General features: G+C 40.3%; 1 protein-coding gene across 13 annotated transcripts in view; it reads left to right on the top strand.

The window, feature by feature from the left end:
- The window catches only part of Psd3 (pleckstrin and Sec7 domain containing 3), a 522,982-nt gene that overhangs the window by 32,541 nt on the left and 467,225 nt on the right, over positions 1-23,216 (top strand). Inside the window, exon 2 of one of the 13 annotated variants that reach the window (XM_017312700.2) lies at positions 16,911-16,957. The exons of the other annotated variants lie outside the window; for them this stretch is intronic. The gene's annotated coding sequence lies outside the window, so the exon portion shown is untranslated. The remainder of the gene's footprint in view (positions 1-16,910; positions 16,958-23,216) is intronic. 13 annotated transcript variants of the gene reach the window in all.

Genomic DNA, 23,216 nt, shown 5'->3' with positions numbered 1-23,216 from the left:
TGTTTCATGCAAACCTTATACACGTCACCTTAAAGAGGGCTACACAGTATTTTAGTTTGCCCTCATTTTAACTGTGACATGCCATGTGAGGTCAAAAGTGGAATGTTTTTATTTGCAGTTCAACAAGTTTTAGATTTTGGTGCATTTTGTGGTTTTAAATTCAAAACATGTCCATTATTTAAAAAAAAAAAACCTTTGGAAACATAAAAATGGATGTTGGTGATGCAATATCTAGCATGGTCACCCCTGTTAGTTTCATGGGGCAATTTTACGTGAATATACATAATGCTGATTAGCATGCACTTCAGCGGCTTGGAGCTGTCTGGGAAATTGTTTTCCTGATGAAACCAGTCAGGATAGTAAGTGATGGTTAGGTCATTCCAAAATTCTTTCCCTCTGCATCATTGGAAAAGTTACTTGAGCCGTCTGACTGTCCAGATGTTTCTAATCAAATTAAATGAAAACTAAAGTCATGCTCTGAACAGAATCCAACCGTTACTGATCTTGCCTGGAACTGTGGTGGCACTAGAATCTACTTACCTTAGTAGTGGACAGGTTCCATGTTCGGTGGACAGCAAGCTAAGTGTTGTTAATTCTCTTGAGACACTCTCTTTTTTCTCAGCCCCTGTCAGTTGTAGTCTCTTTAGAGGGATGCATTTGGTCCTTTAGAGCCTGAGCATTTGGTCAAGTCCTGTGTTTGAAGTGGGTTAGTACGATAACCAAGGCCTCATCAGCAGAAGCTCTGATGCACACAAGAGCCAAGGGCTGATTCAAACACCAAGTTCTTCTTACCGGTTGGGACATCTTCTGGATATATGCCCAGAAGAGGTATTGCGGGATCCTCCGGTAGTACTATGTCCAATTTTCTGAGGAACCGCCAGACTGATTTCCAGAGTGGTTGTACAAGCTTGCAATCCCACCAACAATGGAGGAGTGTTCCCCTTTCTCCACATCCTCGTCAACATCTGCTGTCACCTGAGTTTTTGATCTTAGCCGTTCTAACTGGAGTGAAGTGGAATCTCAGTGTTGTTTTGATTTGCATTTCCCTGATGATTAAGGATGTTGAACATTTTTTCAGGTGTTTCTCTGCCATTCGGTATTCCTCAGGTGAGAATTCTTTGTTCAGCTCTGAGCCCCATTTTTTAATGGGGTTATTTGATTTTCTGGAGTCCACCTTCTTGAGTTCTTTATATATATTGGATATTAATCCCCTATCCGATTTGGGATAGGTAAAGATCCTTTCCCAATCTGTTGGTGGCCTTTTTGTCTTATTGACGGTGTCTTTTGCTTTGCAGAAGCTTTGCAATTTTATGAGGTCCCATTTATCGATTCTTAGAAAACATTTCTGCAAGGCAGTCTGGCTGCTTGGTGAGATTTGACTCCAGACACAAACATCCAATGTGAAATGGAGTAAGACTTACTCTACAGTACAGGAAAAGAAAAACCAAGAACAAACAAAAAAACAATTGTGCTCTGGGGTGGGGGTGGGGTACGGGGGAGACAAGTTTGTCAGTGTGAAGGCTCTAAAAAATAGGCAAGCCAGGGCTTCCTTCAGAACTCCCCCAATATGGATGCCTACACACACATCATCTAACTTCTGAATGGCAGTGCAAAAGTGGCCAGAGTAAATAAAATGGCCTACTGGTGAATATTAGGTCAAAGTGAAGATGTCATAGGAAGTTTAGGTTCTTGGCTAGAAGAACGGCATCTTAGATGAGCATCATTCTGCTACAGCAGTAATGACATCCCAAAGAGATTATTCTAGTCAAAGCAGTCATTTTGCATGCTAGGACATGCACTCCATTGCACATCCTGCTAGCATGTCCCTTGGCTATGTGAGGTTCTGGTGCCCTGGCTTGTTTCTCACCCGTCTTGTCTCCAGTCTGCATCTCCAGAGCCAAATCCCACAGCCCCTCCTGCTCTGTCACTGGGCAGAGTGGCCCCAAGCGCACTTAATACACAAAAGTTAAGACATCGGCTCAAGTGTCAGGTGTCTTGTGTTCAAGCTTAGCTGACACATATCTGCTTAATGCTGAGCTAGCTCTCATGGGAGGTGGGGCTAAGGTAAGCCTTCATCGAAGCACTAGGCTTAAAGTGCTTATGACCACAGTGATAAAGTGTATGTGTACGGGCTTCAGCACCCTGATAATAATACAGTTTCCCATACTTCTTTGCAGTTAACAGTTTCGATGCAAAACAGCGTTACCAATCAAGTCCTTGAATGACGTGGTACAACAAAGGTGCCACCAATTCTTCAATTTGATTGAATTTGAAAGAGACTTGTAGCTCTCCCCCTGCCTCAACCTCAGGGTGCTGGGATAACATGTGCCATGATACCTGGCTCATGGTGTCAACCTTAGCACACCCTCCTTCCTTTCACATGATTGCACATCATTATTGAACCTGGTTTCCAAGCAAGTCTATTTTATAACTGAAAAATTACACTTTTAATATCATACACAGAGTGCTAATGTTTTCTTTGGCCTCTCACTCAAACTACAACAATTTCAACCCCCTCAAGAGAGATGAAGAAAGATTAAATACAGAAAACTTCCACATGAACCCACATGCAGAAGATGCACACTGTGAGTTATAAGCCCAATTATTTCTCACACATTAGCCCTTGAGCTCTCCAGGAGTAGCAGGTAACCTCGCTTGCTTTCTCACCTTACCTGGGACACTTTTTCTCTCACAGAGTAGCCCATAGTCCCTTGCAGTTAACAAAACAGAGTTACTTAATTTGAACTGAAAGCTAAGGCAGGTCCTGTATCATCATTGTCTTTGCCTTTTGTTCTTATGAAGATAAAATTCTGAAGTTACCTTCAGGAAGATGAGCAAATTATCTCCAGTCAACTTTTTTCAGAGCATATACTAATATGAAAGGGAAAACTAAAATTATAAAGGACTTCATTAATTTATTAGCTTTTTTTCTCATGCTTTGACAAAAGACTCAACAAAAGCAACCCAAGTGTTTATGTTGGTTCAAAGTTCAAGGGTCTGTGGTACAGCGTGGTAGGGAAGTCTGGGAGAGCCTGGAGCTTGAGGCAGCTGATCACATTATATCCACTACCACAAAGCTCAGAGAGATGAACATAGGGTTCAGCCGCCTTTCTGCTTTTTTTCTCCAGTCCATGCCTCCAGCCCATGGTATGGTGGGGTATACACACTTAGGATCAGATTTTCCACTTTGATTAACTTAATCTAGAAAATCCCTCACAGATATGACAAGAGGATTAGCTCCTAGTTCTAGATCCTGTTAAGTTGGGGATATTAATTAACACATTATGAGGATGTTAATTTTATTGGAATATAGAGTCAAGTAGTGTGATAGTAGCCTTGGAGATTATGGAAGATTGCTAGCATTTCAGGGATAAAGAATTGATGTCTAGTAATGCCAAGGACCAGCCTCAGCTTGGAGAGAGGTTCTGAGGAAGGGGTGTTTAGGAGCAGCAAAAACGACTCAAAAACAATCTTGAGGTACAAGCTGGCAGCCTTGTATTCTGTTTGAGACAGCTTTCTGACGACCACCAGACAGCTCAGCTCTCGAAGACCAAAGCCCAGTCTTTTATTTACATGTCAATTTAATTGTCCATCACAGGTTCACTTTTGATTATCCCACGCAATCAACATTCCATGATCCCAACTCCTTGGTTCTTAGAAAGAGACAGCAAGCACATTTTTTAATATTGCAAATGAATTCAGAGATCTGACTGCCTTTATAAGCATAGACAATTAGCTAGCTGTGTGTGATCCTGCCCCGAGATTACCATTCTCACTAGCTCTGTCCCAGGCTGACCTTGAACTCAGGAATCTACCTGCCTTTGTAAGCACAAACAATAAACTTAGCTGGATGAGATCTTGCCCTGTGATCACCACTCCCCAAATTTCTTTGTCTCTTTCTTTAATATCTTTTGGACAAGTGGGCTTATAGTGCAGCTGCCTTTGTTTTTTTAGGTCTGTGAAACCCCTCACATAATTCATATTGCACCCTTATATTTTGCATAGTTGAACTCATGCTTCAGATTCTTTTGCACAACTTTAAGGGCTGTCCTGAAGGTCATTGCATTCTATCATTTTTTTTTTGAAACGTTAGACACAACCTCACCTCCCAGACACGTGCTACATCAGATTATCATGGAATCATTAACTTTGGCAAAGGGGACATTTCCAGTAACCTTGGCAGGGAGAATATTTAGCAAAAGAGGAACATGAAGTGAAATAGATATATTTTTAAGCAAACAAGCCTCACACCCAGCAACCATCAAAACTTGTGGAGGCCCATGCCTTGCTGGCTGTGTTCCAAGGGCAGGAAATGTGTAATGCCGTCCTTTCTATGAACATGCAGGACTCAGCACAACAGCTAAAGGGGATTTGACCAAGCTTTGCTGAAAGTTTGGGAGTCACATCAGCCCAACTTGAATGAAAATTCAGATTTCCATTACTACTAATATTATAAATGTATTGGTAAATCAAGAAGTGTATAAATAGTTTACATAGAAGCATTTGGTAAAGAAGTCCACATTCCCCAGGCACATCTTCAATGTAGACTAAAACGAGCACACTTATTCTTCTTTGGAATTTGAATGTTTTGCTTGGGTCTTAGTCATTGAAACATCTATGGAAAATTCTCTGGACTGTATTTCAGCAAATGGAATTAAATAGAACAGTTATCTAAAGAAACAAGCCATCCATTCAGAAAGCCACAGTTCTGAATTTCTAAGATATATGGCTTCTTGGAAATAAGCTCCCTTGCTATGTGTGTAGTATAACTGCTATTGGCACAGGCTTAGGTAGACAGAAATCTGACTACCCACATTTTCCTATAATTAAATCTCAAGTCTACCCTAAATCTCCATCCTTTCCGAAGATGGAAAACCTATTCATTTTCAAGTTTGCATTGATATGCAATTTAAAGGTTTTCCAGTCTTTTAAAACTGTCTCTGTCCTTTTTCCTCCTCTTTCAAAAGATGATATAAATTCTAGGAACTGCCCATCATCCAAGTCAGGGTGGGGCTCCTGCTTGGGAAAGTGTTAGTCCATTTGTTCTCTGTGCTGATGGGACAGCCATTGATGACTCCACCAGGGTCTCAGGCTTAGACCTATCTGCCATCTACTAGGACAAATGTCTCCTCATCTTTTGTTGACTGTCATGAGGTCCACTCTTATATTCTATGTACCCATACAAGGCTACTTGGTTTTCTCTAAGTGTACACTCCATGTCTGTTTACCCACATGATCCTTATATTTGCAAAGGTCTTACCTGTCCTAGTAATCTTGACTCAAAATACTAACTAATCCTAAAATATTCCAATACCTGCCCACAGTGGGCCCCAATGCCTGTGTTGCTGCTTTCTACCCTAGAACAGCCCAGGTTCTGTCTCGTCATGGCCTATTAAACAACCAACCTCTACATATACTCATAACAGGGCCCCAAGTTACTGAATTAAGCATTCAGTTTTTCAGTTGAACTCACTTTAAGGTCATAAGGAAATGTAGTTATGCTAATAGTTATTAGAAATAAAACTAAGAATAGTATGAGAATCAAAATGCCTGTCTCCAAGCCCCAGATTGACACTATAAGGCTGTGTGACTTGGAATAAGATCCCTGTTTCTCTGAGCACTGTTTGTCACTCATACAGTTATGGGATGGAGGTAAAGTGTATGAAGGACTCTTCCAAAGCTGAAAGTTGGGAAGGCAGATTTCTCTCCCCCTGAACGCCTTGCAGTTGAATCTGATATGTCATGAAATACCTCTGCATTCTGGATAAACTGATCTTACCCCACCCCCAACAAGTACTGCTAATGTATGTCAGCCATCTTTTTGTCTTTGTTTTTTGAGACGGGGTTTTTCTTTCTTTTTTTTTTTTTTAGGATTTTAAAAAAGATTATTATTATATCTAAGTACACTGTAGCTGTCTTCAGACATGCCAGAAGAAGGTATCTTATCTCATTACAGATGGTTGTGAGCCACCATGTGGTTGCTGAGATTTGAACTCAGGACCTTCAGAAGTGCAGTCAGTGCTCTTAACCGCCGAGCCAACTCTCCAGCCCAAGACAAGGTTTTTCTTTATAGCTCTGTTTGTCCTAGAACTCACTCTGTAGACCAGGCTGGCCTCAAACTCAGAAATCTGCCTGCCTCTGCCTCCCAAGTGCTAGGATTAAAGGCGTGTGCCCAGCATCACCCATCTTTTTAACAAAGAGCATTTGTGCACAATTAAGAAGAAAAGTTGAGCACAAGGTTCAACGGTGACGAATGCTTGCTGATCTTCCAGAGGACCAGAGTTTGGGTCCCAGAAACCACATTTGGTGGATCACTTCCAGGAATCTGATGCCCATTTATGGTCCCTGAAAGAATGCTCAAACATGTGCTTGAACGTGCACACACATAAACACACACACTAACACATATACACTAACACATACACATGCACAAATAGAAATAAATCTTAACTAAAAAAGAAGACAAGGCTTGTAAACAACTGAAAATCCGTAGTGTTGAGTTGCTTTGGTTTTACATGCGAAATTAATCAATGTGTTAAATTACCATCTTTTTGTTCTATATTTTATATGCATATATATTTATAACTAGATACTTTCTATTAAATTGTAAGGATTTGTTTTCAATCTACATGCAATTCAGCTTTTAGTTTCGAAAATAATTATCCAAGAAAAGAATCAAGAGTGATACACACACACACACACACACCTTTCTCAGTAACTTGATAAAATCTGAGACACAAATAAACTCTTTCTGATCTCAACTCCCTGTGATACCTTGTAGTTCACATCACTCAACACATAGTTCATACTTTGGTCATCCCTGTCCTTTTTTATATTTCTTTATAGATAATAAGAATTCTGTAAACAGAAGACTTTAATATCATCTACTAATGATTGGCCACAGCATTTAAGGATATTCAGAATATGGTGTCTGAATGGCTGAGTTAATGACAACTTAGTAAGTACTCTTCCTCTGTAGTATTGTTTGGCTTAAGAGAGTAATTCAGTAGCTATACCACAAATATGGCTTTCTTCTCGGGGTCCTGTGCACCCTGAGATGACTCTGCTCCATAATTCTGCCATCAAGAGCTTAGCTAAAGGAGATACCACTGCGCAGTGCTCACCTTCCTATCATAGATGGATACAAGAAGGTTGATAGGGAAGCTTGGAGCTTCTGTAAATTTCCAGGAGTCACAAGTTACTACTTCATTCCTTCCATGATCTAAAATCAGCCACCTATCCACTCCTGGGAGACCAGCTCTCTCCCGGCAAGACCAGTACACGGAGGGCTGTGGAATAACCCTTCTTCCTGGCTCCAGATGCAGGCCTGTAGGACCCTGTCCTAGAAGCTCTGTTGCCTGTGCTCTCCTGAGCAGACCTGCCTTAGAGAGACACCGGACAGAAAATGGGATCTGACCTGAGTCCTGGAGTCAGGGCTCTCCCTGGAGGCAAGCTCTCCCCCTGGCAGGGAAGGGGCACAGAGAACTGAGGATCAGCTCCACCTCCTGGCTGTGGGTGAAGGCCCATAGGGACCATGTCCAAGAAGCTCTGCTGCTTCTGCAGCCCGAGCCCTCTGCTTGGACCTGCCTCAAAGAGGCACGGGATAGAAAAATTGTAGGCATAAATTTTTTTGCAACCGACTTTTCATAATGGTTCAACCTCTCCTCTAGGCCATCACCCAGCAGAGGCAGTGGAATAAAAAAGGTTATCAGGATATGGTGGAAATAGGCCTGTTCAGCAATAGTTCCTTGAGAGAGAGTTTGATCATTTTCAGCAGGATAGTCCTGTAGCAAACACTAAATATGACTCAGCAGCTGCAGACAGTCCTCTTGGCAGGCTGATACAAGGCCCTGGAAACAGCAAACTGATGCAGGAATCTCATGAGCAGTTCTTGGTGATTTCCCCTCAGTGGTAGCATTACACAAGGTGAGCTCAACAATGCTATGTAAGGCAAACCAATACACATGTGTTGTTAGTGAAAAATAGCGAGGTGGGTCAAACCAAACCAATGCTCTGTGCTCATCTCCCACTGTTGGTGGGGTCATATTTATACTCCTTCATCAAGTGTTACTATACTCGATCACAAGGTTACTATATCAAAACATCATTTCACCTGTGTCTGCTTCAGAAAAACATTCTTTCAGGAGTCTGCTTTAACAAGACATCCTTTCACCTGTATGCCCCAGCAAAGCATCATTTGACTTTCCAAAGAAACTAGAAGTTTCCACTTCAGGTAGTTGCTGAAATATTATACAAAGCATGCCAGAAGGAGAGAGAAACAGGGAGACAAAGAGAGGCAGAGAGAGACAGAGACACAGACAGGGAAAGGTGGATGGACAAAGGCAGACATACAGGGGGAGTTTCGATGCCACAGTAACCTTAGCACAAGTACTACCAGAGCTAAGTCATCATCACCAAAGAACTTTTGTGGTGTTTTCCATCCTTTCAAATTGTCTACTTGAGGAGTTATGAGGCATGTAGCCTGGCTCACATGAAAAGCATATCCCAGTGGAGCTATTACAGATGTGTAGAGGTGCAGGCTGGCCTCCAGAAGATTGCAAATGGGCAGTCTACTTCCATACACGAAGAGAACAGAGGAAACAATAAGGAAGTTGTTTCTCTAAAAATGGTTATTATTCGAGTATAATCTACATGCCACATTCACTCATTAAAAGTGTGATTTGGAGGATTTAAATTTTCACAGAATTTTACCACCTAATTTTAGAGCATTTTCATAACTTGAAAAATCAATCTTATACAATCTTATAAATGCAATCATTTATTGCATGTTGTATTTACTATCCCCTGATGCTATGCATTCTGGATCTGTTTTCTGTTTCTGCATATTAGTCTATTTTGGACACTGCATAGAAATAAAAGTCATAAAATATATGACCTTTTATGACTTCTTTGTCTTATCTAGTATGCACATTAAAGGCTCAGGGAAAATAGGAGAGAATAATGGGGGAAAATAATGATGTTCATACAACCATTAAATCCAGTACTTTGTACACTATCTTAAAAAGTAATAGCTCCCCCAAAAGTAATAAAACCAAACAAAGAAAAAGACTTGCCCATATTGTAGCATGTATTATCACTTTAAAATTTTATAGCTAAATGATATTTTATAGTATAGATATATCTTATTCATTTATCAGTTGATAAATGTTTGAGTTGTTTTCACTTTGAGTGATTTCACAAGTAACACCATCATGAGCAATTGTGTTTAAGATTTTGTGTGGATATAGATCTTCATTTCTACTAAGTTCCATGCAGCAGTGGATTGCTAGGTTATAATATATGCTAGATGTATTTAACCCTTTTGATGGACAGCCAAGTTATTTTCCAAAGCTGTGGCTCCATTGTATAATCTCATGGGCAATTCAAAGGGTACCCAATGTGTGGATGTATGATCCTCTGCCTGTATGAATCCATACATCCTAGTGGTAATTCTTTGTGGATTAAGTTTACAGTTCCCTATTGGCTCCTGTTGAGCATCTTTAGTGGTCTTACTGCCCACTTGAATAACTTCATAAAAATTTCAATCCAATGGCTTGTTTATTTCAACTAGGTTTTTTTTCTTTTATTATTGAGCTTTAAGAGTTCTTCCTGTTTAGATACTAGTCTGCCAGATGATAGCACAGAATGAAATTATTTTACATGGGCCCTTAAGCTTACAACTACTATGGCTTTAGAATCACTTAGGTAGAGAAAGTACAGAAAGTTAATCTCCCCTGCCTTTGACCCCAATCTTGACTTATCCATTGGGTTTGTCCAGTATGAAATGACTTAAATGAACCCTGGCTGTGACTCTACCTCCATAAAAAGCAACAATCGAGTTGTCTGTTTGTACATCAACCAACCAAACAGGACAAGTCACACAATGTGAGCCAACTCAGCTGTGGCCTGAGTAGCAGCCTGTGTGGGTCAGCGTCTGCTCTCCCTTGACAATCTAGCCCAGCTGGAGTCAGACTGTCAAAGCCTTTCAGATAAGGGATGAAGCGTGGCTGCTGGCTCCGCTCTGGGTCACGTTGCCCACTGAGAGAGGTTCCTTTGTATAGTGTGAAGGAATCATTTAGCTGTTCACATTTACCACCAGACAATCTAACTGGACGAGGTTGGCAGACACCCCATGTTACATGGACTCTAAATCAGTGTCTGTCTGCTTTGGAGTAGTTACAGAGATACCCAAGAACACCTCGTTATTTCCAGTTAATGCTCCATAGCCTGCCTGCTCCCAGTCCTTGGGATCCAAAACCTACAGATAAAGAGGGAACTTAATGGAATATGCTAAACCCATGAATCTCCAAACGTAATTGTGCCTTTGTAAACCTGAAATCTTTTAAGAGCCCTTTGTTCCCAACATTTAAGAGGTCTTTAGGTGTAAAAAGCCTAAGTTTAATCTCAGAAGGGGGTATGTATCAAATACAAGCGTTCATGAAGATATCAATGGTAAAATGCTCTTAAATTCATTAGGAAAACTGCCTCAAAGTTCGGAGAAATTAGGAGCAGTGAATGGGGAGTCAGATGTGTGGTCTGCAGGAGAGACCTGCAGACTCTTTCTGCTCTTGAGAACCTGCACAGATAGCCAGACGCCTTGGAGGGATAGTGATACTCTTAGCTGGATTTTCTCAGAACAGGTATTGAGACAGAGACAGACAGGTTTATAGCTAGTGCTTGGAGCCATGCCTGTAAAAGGGTACGAGGTACAGGCTCACTGGAAGATTAAACTGTGATGCAGTTGTCATGGGGAGGAATTTAGAGCTGGAAAGGCCTCTCAGAATTATCCAGAATGAGATATGGAAATCTAGCTTCTGTTCTCAACAGGGATCAATCACAGGATACGGGCTGGCTGTCACTAGGGTTGGGGCTTGGCCTTGAGTAAGCCAATAGCTAAGCAATTCCTAGATAAAGACTATTGTCTTTACTTGGAGTTAACCCTGCTGCAGCTGGGGCACCTGGGTTGTAAAATGGAATATCAGGACCACATGTCCATTCCATCAACCACACCTCACCTTTGCCTCCTACCACTGTACTAAATAAACAGAATGAAGCGTGTCCACACCAGCCTGAATACTTCCCTAAGAGTAAGTTCCTGCTCTTCCAGCTGCTGCTACAGAGTTGGGTGTCAGGAAGTGCTAACCTCAACCTCTTTGTAGTAGTGGAGTTTGTGTCTTTGGCTGAGAGGTCCTGAGTTTTACAGAGCAGACCTACTTACCTATGAGCTGAATATATTTTAGGGCCCTCTCCTTTGACAACTGGGATCCCAGGCTATGATCAGCTTTCTTTACCTTTCTCTGGGAGGTGGGGACAGGCTCCCTGGCTTCCTGTGAATTGACAGTAAATTGCTCTCCTAATTTTCTTTGCCAAAATGCCAATATACCTTGAGTAGATTGGCAATGGCTATACAATTCCAGTCATTAGAGTAACCAATTGCTGCAAACGTTGGAAATACCAGGTACCAGCCAACTACCCTTCCTCACACTAGGACACCATTCTTAGTTTGTCATTGGTGACAGTTTTAACAACTGGGCATGCATTGATTTCTTAGCATATCTCCAACAATTTACCCAAAGCTATAGGCTTAGACAGTAGGAAGTCTTTGCTCTAAGTTCAGGAGAACATAGAAATCAAGGTGTGAGCAAGGCTAGGCTCTGCCTCTTGGCAGACCTTTTTTTTTTTTTTTTTTCCAACTTTCTGCTTTTGAGAACTCAAGCATCCTTCATATCGTGACTACAAAACTCTGTTCCTACCTCTGTCATCACTGGGTCTTTTTTTTTTCTTTAATATTTTTTATTACGTATTTTCCTCAATTACATTTCCAATGCTATCCCAAAAGTCCCCCCCACAGCCCCCCCCCCCCCCACTTCCCTACCCACCCATTCCCATTTTTTGGCCCTGGTGTTCCCCTGTACTGGGGCATATAAAGTTTACAAGTCCAATGGGCCTCTCTTTCCAGTGATGGCCGACTAGGCCATCCTTTGATACATATGCAGCTAGAGTCAAGAGCTCTGGGGTACTGGTTAGTTCATAATGTTGCACCTACAGGGTTGCAGACCTCTTTAGCTCCTTGGATACTTTCTCTAGCTCCTCCATTGGGGGCCCTGTCCATCCAATAGCTGACTGTGAGCATCCACTTCTGTGTTTGCTAGGCCCTGGCCTAGTCTCACAAGAGACAGCTATATCAGGGTCCTTGCAGCAAACGCTTGCTAGTGTATGCAATGGTGTCATTGTTTGGAGGCTAATTATGGGATGGATCCCTGGATATGGCAGTCTCTAGATGGTCCATCCTTTTGTCTCAGCTCCAAACTTTGTCTCTGTAACTCCTTCCATAGGTGATTGCTTCCAGTTCTAAGAAGGGGCAAAGTGTCCACACTTTGGTCTTCATTCTTCTTCAGTTTCATGTGTTTTGCAAATTGTATCTTATATCTCACTGTACTAAGTTTCTGGGCTAATATCCACTTATCAGTGAGTACATATCATTTGAGTTCTTTTGTGATTGTGTTACCTCACTCAGGATGATGCCCTCCAGGTCCAACCATTTGCCTAGGAATTTCATAAATTCATTCTTTTTAATAGCTGAGTAGTACTCCATTGTATAAATGTACCACATTTTTTGTATCCATTCCTCTGTTGAGGGGCATCTGGGTTCTTTCCAGCTTCTGGCTGTTATAAATAAGGCTGCTATGAACATAGTGGAGCATGTGTCCTTCTTACCAGTTGGGACATCTTCTGGATATATGTCCAGGAGAGGTATTGCTGGATCCTCCGGTAAAATACTTTCAGTACACACACACAAACACACGCGCACACACACACACACACACACACAGAGCTGTTGCTGTTTGGTCTCCTACATCAGGACTTGGGTCATGGTAAAGCAAAGGAGAGACTATTTAAAGAGGAACCGCCAGACTGATTTCCAGAGTGGTTGTACAAGCTTGCAATCCCACCAACAATGGAGTAGTGTTCCTCTTTCTCCACATCCTCACCAGCATCTGCTGTCACCTGAATTTTTGATCTTAGCCATTCTGACTGGTGTGAGATGGAATCTCAGGGTTGTTTTGATTTGCATTTCTCTGATGATTAAGGATGTTGAACATTTTTTCAGGTGCTTCTCTGCCATTCGGTATTCCTCAGGTGAGAATTCTTTGTTTGGCTCTGAGCCCCATTTTTTAATGGGGTTATTTGATTTTCTGGAGTCCACCCTCTTGAGCTCTTTATATATATTGGATATTAGTCCCCTATCTGATTTAAGATAGGTAAAGATCCTTTCCCAATCTGTTGGTGGCCTTTTTGTCTTATTGATGGTGTCTTTTGCCTTGCAAAAGCTTTGCAGTTTCATGAGGTCCCATTTGTCAATCCTCGATCTGACAGCACAAGCCATTGCTGTTCTATTCAGGCATCACTGGATCTTATTCACTGTTTATTTTCTTGTCTGTCATCTGCTCCTACAAAGACAGCAGTCATTGAAATTCAGGCTCACAATTAATTCAGGCTGCTTTGTTTCAGGACTAACAGAAACAACCCATTTTTATCTTATTTGTAAGATTAATATTCTGAAGTTTGAAATTGTTTTGAATCTTAGAGGGATTCTACCCATTAGTGTATTTGTGCCGAGCCCATTACTATCAATTCTAAGATTCCATACCATTCATACCACTCCTAAAGTTATCCAACGTCTCCAGGAAGCAGGTGTGAGGATGGAGTTAGCTTCCAGAAGGCTGTGTCCCCTTGGTAAAATACTTCCAGTACACACACACACAAACACGCACGCACACACACACACACACACACACACACACACACAGAGCTGTTGCTGTTTGGTCTCCTACATCAGGACTTGGGTCATGGTAAAGCAAAGGAGAGACTATTTAAAGAGGTACCTACTTTTCAGCACCAAACCTATGGGTCTCTGACCCCATGAGTTTTCCTTTAAGTGCCAAGCTGCTAGACAGTTGCTTGACTCCCCCAGACCCTGACTTAGATAGTGTACATTCATAACTTAAGCAGTTGCTGGCCAAAGTGCCTCTCAACACATTTGAACCAATTTACATTCTCATCATCAATGTCTGAGAGTCCCAATCACTTCACATTCTTTAATTTGATTTTTTTTTCGTGATTTGATGGATGTGAACCAAGAAGTTGACTTAGAGCACATTTATTACTAATAAGCTTAAACCTCCCATATATTTAATAACCATCAGGTTTCATTGTTATATGTTTTTTTCTTTATAACCTCTACCTATTTTTCTGTTCTCTTGTCTTATTATTGACTTATGATTTCTTACATTTTGCTGCTAACCTCTAGTGTGTAATACAGGAGCAGGTATTTTCTCCCAGCCCACTTTGATCGGTTTGTTTGTTTGTTTGTTTGTTTGCTGAGACACAGTTGCAGGGTCTTGTTATGTGGCCTAGGCTGGCCTCACGAATGATCCTCCTGTTTCAGACTTGGAGTGTTTATTATAGGCATACACCACCGTTCCAAGTGTTATTTTGGTTTTGTGATATTTTTATTATAAGAAGTGTTTACATTTGAATTCATTCAGACCATTTATTGCTACCTTTGTTGACTGTGTATTATGTTCTTTTCTAATGGTGTCATTAAAAGTATTGTTGGAAGTAGGAGAGATGACTCAGAGGTTAAAAGCCCTGGCTTCTCTTCCTGAGGACTGGGGTTCAATTCCAGCACCCACATGGCAGCTAATGCCTGTAACTACAGTGCTAGGGTACCCAATACTGTTCTCTTTGGCTTCTGTAAGCATTACACACACACACATATATGTTGCACAAACAAATGTTCAGGCAAACACATGAATACCCCGTGCACACACAATTTTTAAAAAGATTCTTTTTTTAATTTTATTATAAAGTTTTAAAGTTTTGGTATTTAAATGAAAACAATTTAATATCACTGAAATGTGTTTTATGCACAACATCAAGTTTTTTCTATGACTACCCAGTTTCCGTAAAAATAATCAGCAAAAATATGTTTGAAGTGTTCCCATAAATTTTGACTCAGGAATTAAATGTATTAAAATTTATTCCAAAATAAGAAAGAGCAATATGTGCAAACACTCTCTGGGACGCTAATCATATTACCTGTCTGCATGGTGAATTGCAGACAATCTATGAAACAGTGTTAGAACGAACAAATAAACTCAGTTACAGATGCACAGTAGAATTCTTGATATAAAACAAAATTATACTTGTAGAAAATGCGATCCTACAAAGAGAGGGGGAAGACAGTCTTAATGGAAATAGCTAGGTGAACAAATAATGCTTTTGAAAAATATATAAATACAAAAGAGCTGAAAAGTTATTAACCTGGTAATAGTTATCTGTAGACTGTGAAATTATGAATAACTAATTTTTCTCTTTCTGATGAATATTTTTTCTATTATTATGTATTGCATTCTACCTTGTTTTATCTTATTTTTTTGATTCCTGATTATGAGGGATAAGGTCTGCTTTGTGGCTGTGATTAGCTTGGAGTTCCCTTGTAGACCAGGCTGGTCTTGAATTTAAGGGAATTCTCCTGGTTCCACCTTGCAAATTCTTGGATTGTAGACATGAGCTGCCATGCCTAGCCTACATAGCCCATCCAAAAAACAAAGATAGAAAGTTGCATCAAAGCAATGATTTCAATTAGCAGAGCACTTAATGATGAGTGAGCCAGGATTCAATGTGTTACTATTAATAAAATCAAACCAAAACCCAGAATCATTTTAAAACTTGTCTTAGTTCTTTCCAGTTTTTATACCATGTGATCATATTCACCCACCCACCCATTCCCAACAACTTCCCAGATTCACTCACTTTTCCCTACCCACTCAATTTGACATTCCTTGTTTGTACCTTAAATCCATCAAGACCAATGCATGCATTGCATGTATATGCACCACGCGCAGTCAGTGTCCTTGGAGGAGGTCAGAAGAGGATGCTGGACCCGCAGAAGCAGGAGTTACCGATGCTTGTGAGCATCTGAATTAGGGCCCTCTATAAGAGCAAGTGTGCTTAGCTATTGTGACAGCTTTCAAAAAAAAAATCTCTGGCCAGGCAGTGGTGGCACATGCCTTTAGTTCCAGCACATGGGAGGCAAAGGCAGGCAGATTTCTGAGTTCAAGGCCAGGCTGGTCTACAGAGTGAGTTCCAGGACAGCCAGGGCTATACAGAGAAACCCTGTGTTGCAAACAAAAACAACAACAACAACACAACAAAAATCTCTGGTTAAACTTTTTTTGAGAGATGTTCAAATTGTTTTTACTCCCTTCAGCACATACTAAGAGGGCAGCTTATGTGAAAATATAATCCTTGAAAATTTGACACAATATATCTACTAAGTTTTGACATTTTTTTAAATCTTAAAAATTTGTTTAAAAGAACCAAGATGATCGTAATACATGTTTTATGTTGGTGATGTGCTGATTCATGTTAACAGGCAGCTCTCCAGAGGAAAAGGAGAGTTTTCCTTTTATACGGATTTCTGCTATGGCTGTGTTAAGCACTTACACTGAAATCATTGACTGATGAGTTTCAAAAAAGATTTATATAAGCACCTTTCCCCTATATGACCTATGTCTAGCATATTTCTGTTTATATATTTAGGATATATCTATAGCTATCTATGTGAACATTATATAAACTAAGTAGTATTGTTATATATTGTATCTTATAATATGTTATATCTAAATTCTATATGATTATTTATTGATACATTATATAATAATACAATACACATGATATATTAATTATATATAAATTATAAACAGCATATTATTTGTATATAATGTATAATATAAACCCTAGGTAAATATATTTAAATATACATATATTATGATTTAGTTATTTAGTCATAAAATTAAACCCTATGGGTAGCTTTGAAGCACATTTTATTTTCTTCCCCACAGCAGACTTTCCTTACTTTGCCTCCCAAGAAATAACTGTCAAGAACCAGGTATGAATTCTTCCCATTTGTACATTGGTTACAAGTGTATACATTTAATAGAATGCAGTTATGCTTTGAATGCCTTTTAGTTTAAGATTTATTTATTGTATTTTTGTATGTATGAGTGTTTTGCTTGACTGTGTGTTTGTAGACCATGTGCATGGAGTTCCCACAGAGAACAAGAGAAGGTGTTGGATCCTCTGGAACTGGGGCTATATAGGATTGTGAGGCTCCATGTGGGTGATAGAAACCAAACTCAGGTCCCCCGAAAGAGCAAAAAGCATTTTTTTTACTGCTGAGCTATCTCTCCAGCTCCTGAAAAAAATTTAAATTTTATATTCAAATGCTCAGTAGCATAAACCCAAATTACTTAATTTTAAAATGAGTAACAGTGTGAACAGACAGTTCCTGAAAGAAAGTATACGCATGGCATTTCCATGAAAATGTTGAGCATCACAAATCATTTGTGAAATACAGATCACAATTACTTCACTAATAATGGCTATTATCTAATAACAACAGTAGATGGCAAAGGGGGAACCCTTGCATACTGCTGGCTATAATGTAAATTACTCCAGTCATTATGTAAAACAGTATGGAGATTCTTCAGACCAGTAAAGTGAGAAATGCCACATGATTTAGACATCCCCCAGCAGTGTATATAACCTAAGGAAATGAAATCAATATGTCAAAGGGACAGCTGCACTCCCATGCTCCGTGTGTGCCACCTGATGAATGGGGGATAAGAGTGCAGTGCATATACACAATTGAATACTAATCAGTCACGAGCAGATTGAAATCACACCATTTGCAGAAAGATGTATGGAAATGGGAATCCTTATATGGCATGAAATGACTCAAACAGAAAGAAGAGTGCTGTGAGAAACCATGTGCTTGTGAAATCTAAAACTGTTCATCTTCTACGAGTTGACAGTTGAATGCTGGCCATGGTAGGCTGGGGAGAGTAAAGGCGCAGGAGTGGTGGAAATGTAACCATCGCCTACTGATCCACATTTTGCAGGAGCAAGATGTGTGATCATGTCTGAGAATGACTGTAGGCAACAATAGCACACTGTTCATTCCAAAGAGAAGAAGGAAGGGTTTTGAAATTGTCCATCAGAAAAAAAAAAAAAAAAGATCTGTCAGCTTGCAGAGACAGAAATGTACGTTCTAGTAATATATTATGCATTCTATACACATAACAAAACATTATATAACAGGTGCAATATATTTTCTTAAGTGTAAGTTTAAGTTTTCAATATCATACTTTTATATTAATGTATGGAGAAGTCAGGGAAAGTGACTTTCCTGTAGGCAAATACGGTAGAAATTGCACCTACCTTTTTCGTTTGCATTCCATTGGCAATGCTTTGGCACATGGCTAAGATGAAGTTGGGAGTTGTCAACATTGTCTGTGTGCTCTGTATCCAGGAACAAGGAGGACAAAGGACAGCCACTAGCATTCTTTTACACACTGAGGTCTGTTGAGCTTTGGGTTCCTCTTCTGACAACTGTTTTCTTTTCTTTAGTTTGTCCTTTTTTTCTGTTGATTTATAAACATGAATTGATGAACATTTCGTGAGAGTCTTAGCTATCTGAAATAAAATATATACTCTAGTAGATTTGCACATTTACACAATAAATTTTATTATTTAACATGTGCTAGTATACATGTCTAAACAAAGCTTTTTTATGTATTTTAAAGGAAGCTTATTTAAATCATATCACAGTTCTATAAATTCAATTTCCCATTATAAATACTTAATACCCATTTTGTTTTATTTCTTTTAGAAATATGAAACTCCACCTATTAATTTCATTAAAATTAGACAGACCTTTATATTATATTATTTCTAAAAATTATTGGGGTTGTGGAAAGTTCTTTACGCTAATGTAAAATACTTAAAATTAAAGCTTAGAAGAATCTGTTTCTTAGATCCAATTGTGGCTAAAGGAGAATCCAAGAACTTATATGACCTTGTGGGAATTCTCTCGGTCATTGCGTGTTGGGAGCCGCCCCCACATTCGCCGTCACAAGATGGCGCTGACATCCTGTGTTCTAAGTGGTAAACAAATAATCTGCGCATGTGCCAAGGGTATTTTACCACTACATGTACTCTGCCTTTCCCGTGACGTCAACTCGGCCATGGGCTGCAGCCAATCAGGGAGTGATGCGTCCTAGGCAAAGAATAATTCTCCTTAAAAGGGGACGGGGTTTCCGCCATTCTCTCTCTTGCTGGCGCTCTGGCGCGCTGGCGCTCTGGCTCCTAAAGATGTAAGCGGGGGGCTTTCGTTTTTGGGGCTGGGGGCTTGCGCTCCTGCTCCTGAAGATGTAAGCAATAAAGTTTTGCCGCAGAAGATTCTGGTTTGTTGTGTTCTTCCTGGCCGGTCGTGAGAACGCGTTTAAGAATTGCGGTTCATTGTTGTCTCCTGTCCGTGTGGTATTATTTCTGATGCTTAGTTAGAGATTGTTCTAAAGAGTAAGGAAAGTCACCTGAAGAAAGAACTAGATAATGCAAAGCTTATGCCCTCATTAAAAATGAGAAATGCAAATACTATTTTAAAAACTCATATAGATGTCACTAGAAGTAGCTTCATCTTGCTTTCAGGTCCACGGGCATATCCATCCTACAGCTTTCACAGCTGCTGCTCGCTCTGGTTCAAGTACTGCTCTTCCACAGTCGCTACCATCTGTGTGCATGAACATGCACACATGCACATAGATGGATGTGGGTGTGGTTGGAATAGTTAGCATGTGCCAAACCGTAGTTATGAGTGAAGGCTTCTGGGGGGGGGGTGCTCACTCTGAGTTGTTCTATTCCACACAACAGCCCAGGGGGCGGGCCTTTCAGCCCAATGGCAAGCAGCTCTGGGAGAAGCTACAGAAGTTCAAGTTGTGCTTTGGAGTTTTCTTTCTGTCAATCTTTCAGAACAGACAGGTGTGTTCCAGGTTAAGTAAAATATGAACTGAAGTTTTTATGCCAGCAACATCTCAGAAAATTAGAACATGTCCATGATTCGACAGCAGTGCCGTGTATAATTACATTGTCTTTCATTTTTGTTGTAAGTAAAAACACCTCTATGCAGCCCCAAAGCCCATATGCTTCATTATAGACCACCCTGCCTCCTATGTAAATAAGTATTTAAATTTTTATTAATTGTAGTAATATTGGGCCACAATTATGAGTTAAAATGAAGCATATTTGAAGGAGATGTTAGTAATACTTCATTAAAAACGTATATAGCTGCTGATTTGAAAGCATATAGGTACATTGTTGACTGGCCAATATATGCAATATTTCCTATAGCAAGGTAAACTCTAAGAGCACGGTTACTTTTATTAGAAGTACTTGTCTCTTGGTGTCTTTCTGTGCTCTGTGCATAGTGTGCATGCATGATCTCCTTCTCCTTCTGTTGTTCCTGTTTGTATGTAAGCAGAGGAGCTAAAGGGCCTCTGTGGACATATGTTCTGCCTTGTATGCATCATCTGGACTGCAGTAGCTTTCCCACTAATGTGTCTTCTTTAATCATGGAGTTCACACAATTATATTTGAACTTCCTTGGCTTTTCCTGCAGAACAAGAGCAATCACAAATTACCTAAATAACTTCTTGGACCATACATATCCAGACAATTATGCAGGAAAGGAAAGAGAGATTAAGGTGGGTGCTCTAGACCACCCAACCGCTGTCCATTATGCACAATAAAGCCAGAACCTGAATCATCTCCTATTACTATCAGTTTCTCCAAAATGGAGCTTCCCATGAGAGCAAGAGTCAAGCCAGTGTGTGTTCAAGGATAGGGACATCTGTATGTTGGTTCTTGTTGGCCCGTGCATTTCCAAACAACCAGCAAATGGGATGGAATGACCCCTACAGATGGTATGTTGTATGTGGCTCAATGTATGAGGAACTGAGAAAAGACTGCTAAAACAAAACACCGTGGCTTGACACTGAGTAAGCACCACCTGGAGGAAACAGAGCCTCACTTCTCACGCAGCCTCACCTGTGGCAGCATTTTACCCAGCTCCTGAATAAGTATGCCACTTCCTGAATAAGTATGCCACTTTCCACTTTACCTCTTCTGCTCAAGTATGTCTGTCTCATCCCTCCCGTATACTCACAATCTGAGCCTTGATTCAGGACGGCAAGCAGGATGGAGTAAAAGAGAGACGATGCAAAGATGACCTCCCTGCCTTTCCCAGGTGCGTTTTCAGATGTGGAAATAGCCTTGAGAATTGCAACTCATTTTAGTGGTGCACATATGTGCTCGTGTGTGTGTGTGTGTGTGTGTGTTGACAGGAAGGGGATCTGATCTTAATGATGGCTTAACCAGAGATACAGTTTTTTCTGACCTACTAATGAGGTTTCCTGAATGGAATAGTAGCAATCTCTTCTACCATGAAAGAATCCAGTCACAGAAAATTCTCTGGTGAGAATAGAAAGCCTGAACAAACATAAAACAGACACTGGCTTGATGTAGGTGTTGGAACTGAACAGGGAACAAGGAAACATGCAAAGTTTGCTGAGGGCAGTACTGTCTCTTGAGAGGAAGAAGCAAAGGAATTAACAGACCAAAACTTGGGGGCCACAGACTAATATTCCAGCTTCCAGGAGGGTTAAGGCAGGGCAGGGGGCATCAACTAAACTTGCGATTAGGGGCTAACTGAGCACAACCCACTTCTTGAAAGAAAAAAAGAACTCAGCCAAAATGGGCTGTGAGGCTATCACATTCCCAGTGAAGAGGGGGGGGTACCAAATAATCCTCAGTTTTATATTGTTTATTTACAGATAAATTATATATACATCACCAAGCACAGGGATTTACCTGAAGTGTTCAGTTATGACATTACACCCATCAATCATCATACCTGTTGATTTACTCCTTAATTATCTTCTGGTTATGGTGCTATTGGGAAGCAGAGTAACAAACATGGCTAAAATGATGATATGAAGGTGGGCAAGGGAAGAAGGAGAGGACTGGGAAACCTCAAGAACTAACTACATTCTGCAGTGAAGCTTAGAGAACAAAAACCTTTTATAGGTTGGGGCTCTCTGTGCCTTGTGTGCTTGCTAAATAGGAGAGTGGTTGCAGACTTATCCCCATGTGGTATTTTCATAAGCAGATTTAGGGTGTTGATGGGTTGAGTCAGTGAATGAGTCACACCCCACTCCACCCAGAAATAAAGCCACAATGGAGTGTTTCAGAAGACAGGTGTGAGTCATGCTGGAGCATTGATCCATATGTGACATCACCACTACAGCCTGTTATGGGGCCACAGAGTGGTTGAAAAAGTAGCAGTTTCATCTGCACTCAATTGAGATCTGTTACGTTAATCATAGCAAGGCCAACATCTGCTGCTTGCTTTTTGGCTTACCAGTAATCGTGAAAACGAATGTGGAAGGCTTTGGTAATAAAACTTTGATTATAGAAAGCTGGGTTCTGATTAAATTTTGTTTAGCATGTGTTTGGGACACCAGTGCTTTATGGGGGTTCTCAGACTTGGCAATTACAGTAAGAGTTATAACAGCAAATATCCTTTTAAGAAGCTTCTTATGATTCGTCATAATATATTCATACATATGTATAAACAGTGTGTGCTTATATACACAAAACTGTTCACTGCAGTATATTTCTTGAAATAATAAATATCCCATAATGGATGGCCAATTGTTGGGTATTATTTAATTAGACTATACTCTACCTGTATGATAAGATGTGCAGAACTCTGAACATATATATATGAAATGAAAGAAAGTAAAGAGTGAATAAAAATGAATGGAAGAAAACAGTGTTACAAATGAGTATATATAGCTGGATATTTTTGTGGCTTAAATATGAATGGCCCCCATAGGTTCCTACATTGGAAATCAGTTCCCAAGTTTGTGAACTCTCTCTCTCTCTCTCTCTCTCTCTCTCTCTCTCTCTCTCTCTCTCTCTCTCTCTCACCCCACCCCCATATCTGTGTCTGTGTGTGCCTCATGATTGTAGATCAAGATATGAGCTCTCATACATTCCTTTGTTCCACCAGCATAGACTCTGTCCCTCTAAAATATTAAATCAAACCGAATGCTTCCATTTGTAAGTTGCCTTGCTCATAATATTTTATCACAGTAATAGAAAGCTATGACAGACACTTTGAGTAAAAAGAACACATGGGCTGGCAAGCTGGCTCAGTGAGTAAAGGTACAAGCTACCAAGCCTGATGACATGAGGTTAATACGCAAGGCCCACAAGGTGAAAGGATACAGCTGATTTCTGCATGCTGT

Source organism: Mus musculus, chromosome 8, assembly GCF_000001635.26.
Source record: "Mus musculus strain C57BL/6J chromosome 8, GRCm38.p6 C57BL/6J".
Lineage (NCBI taxonomy): Eukaryota > Metazoa > Chordata > Mammalia > Rodentia > Muridae > Mus > Mus musculus.
This window is presented reverse-complemented; position numbering and strand designations above follow the sequence as displayed.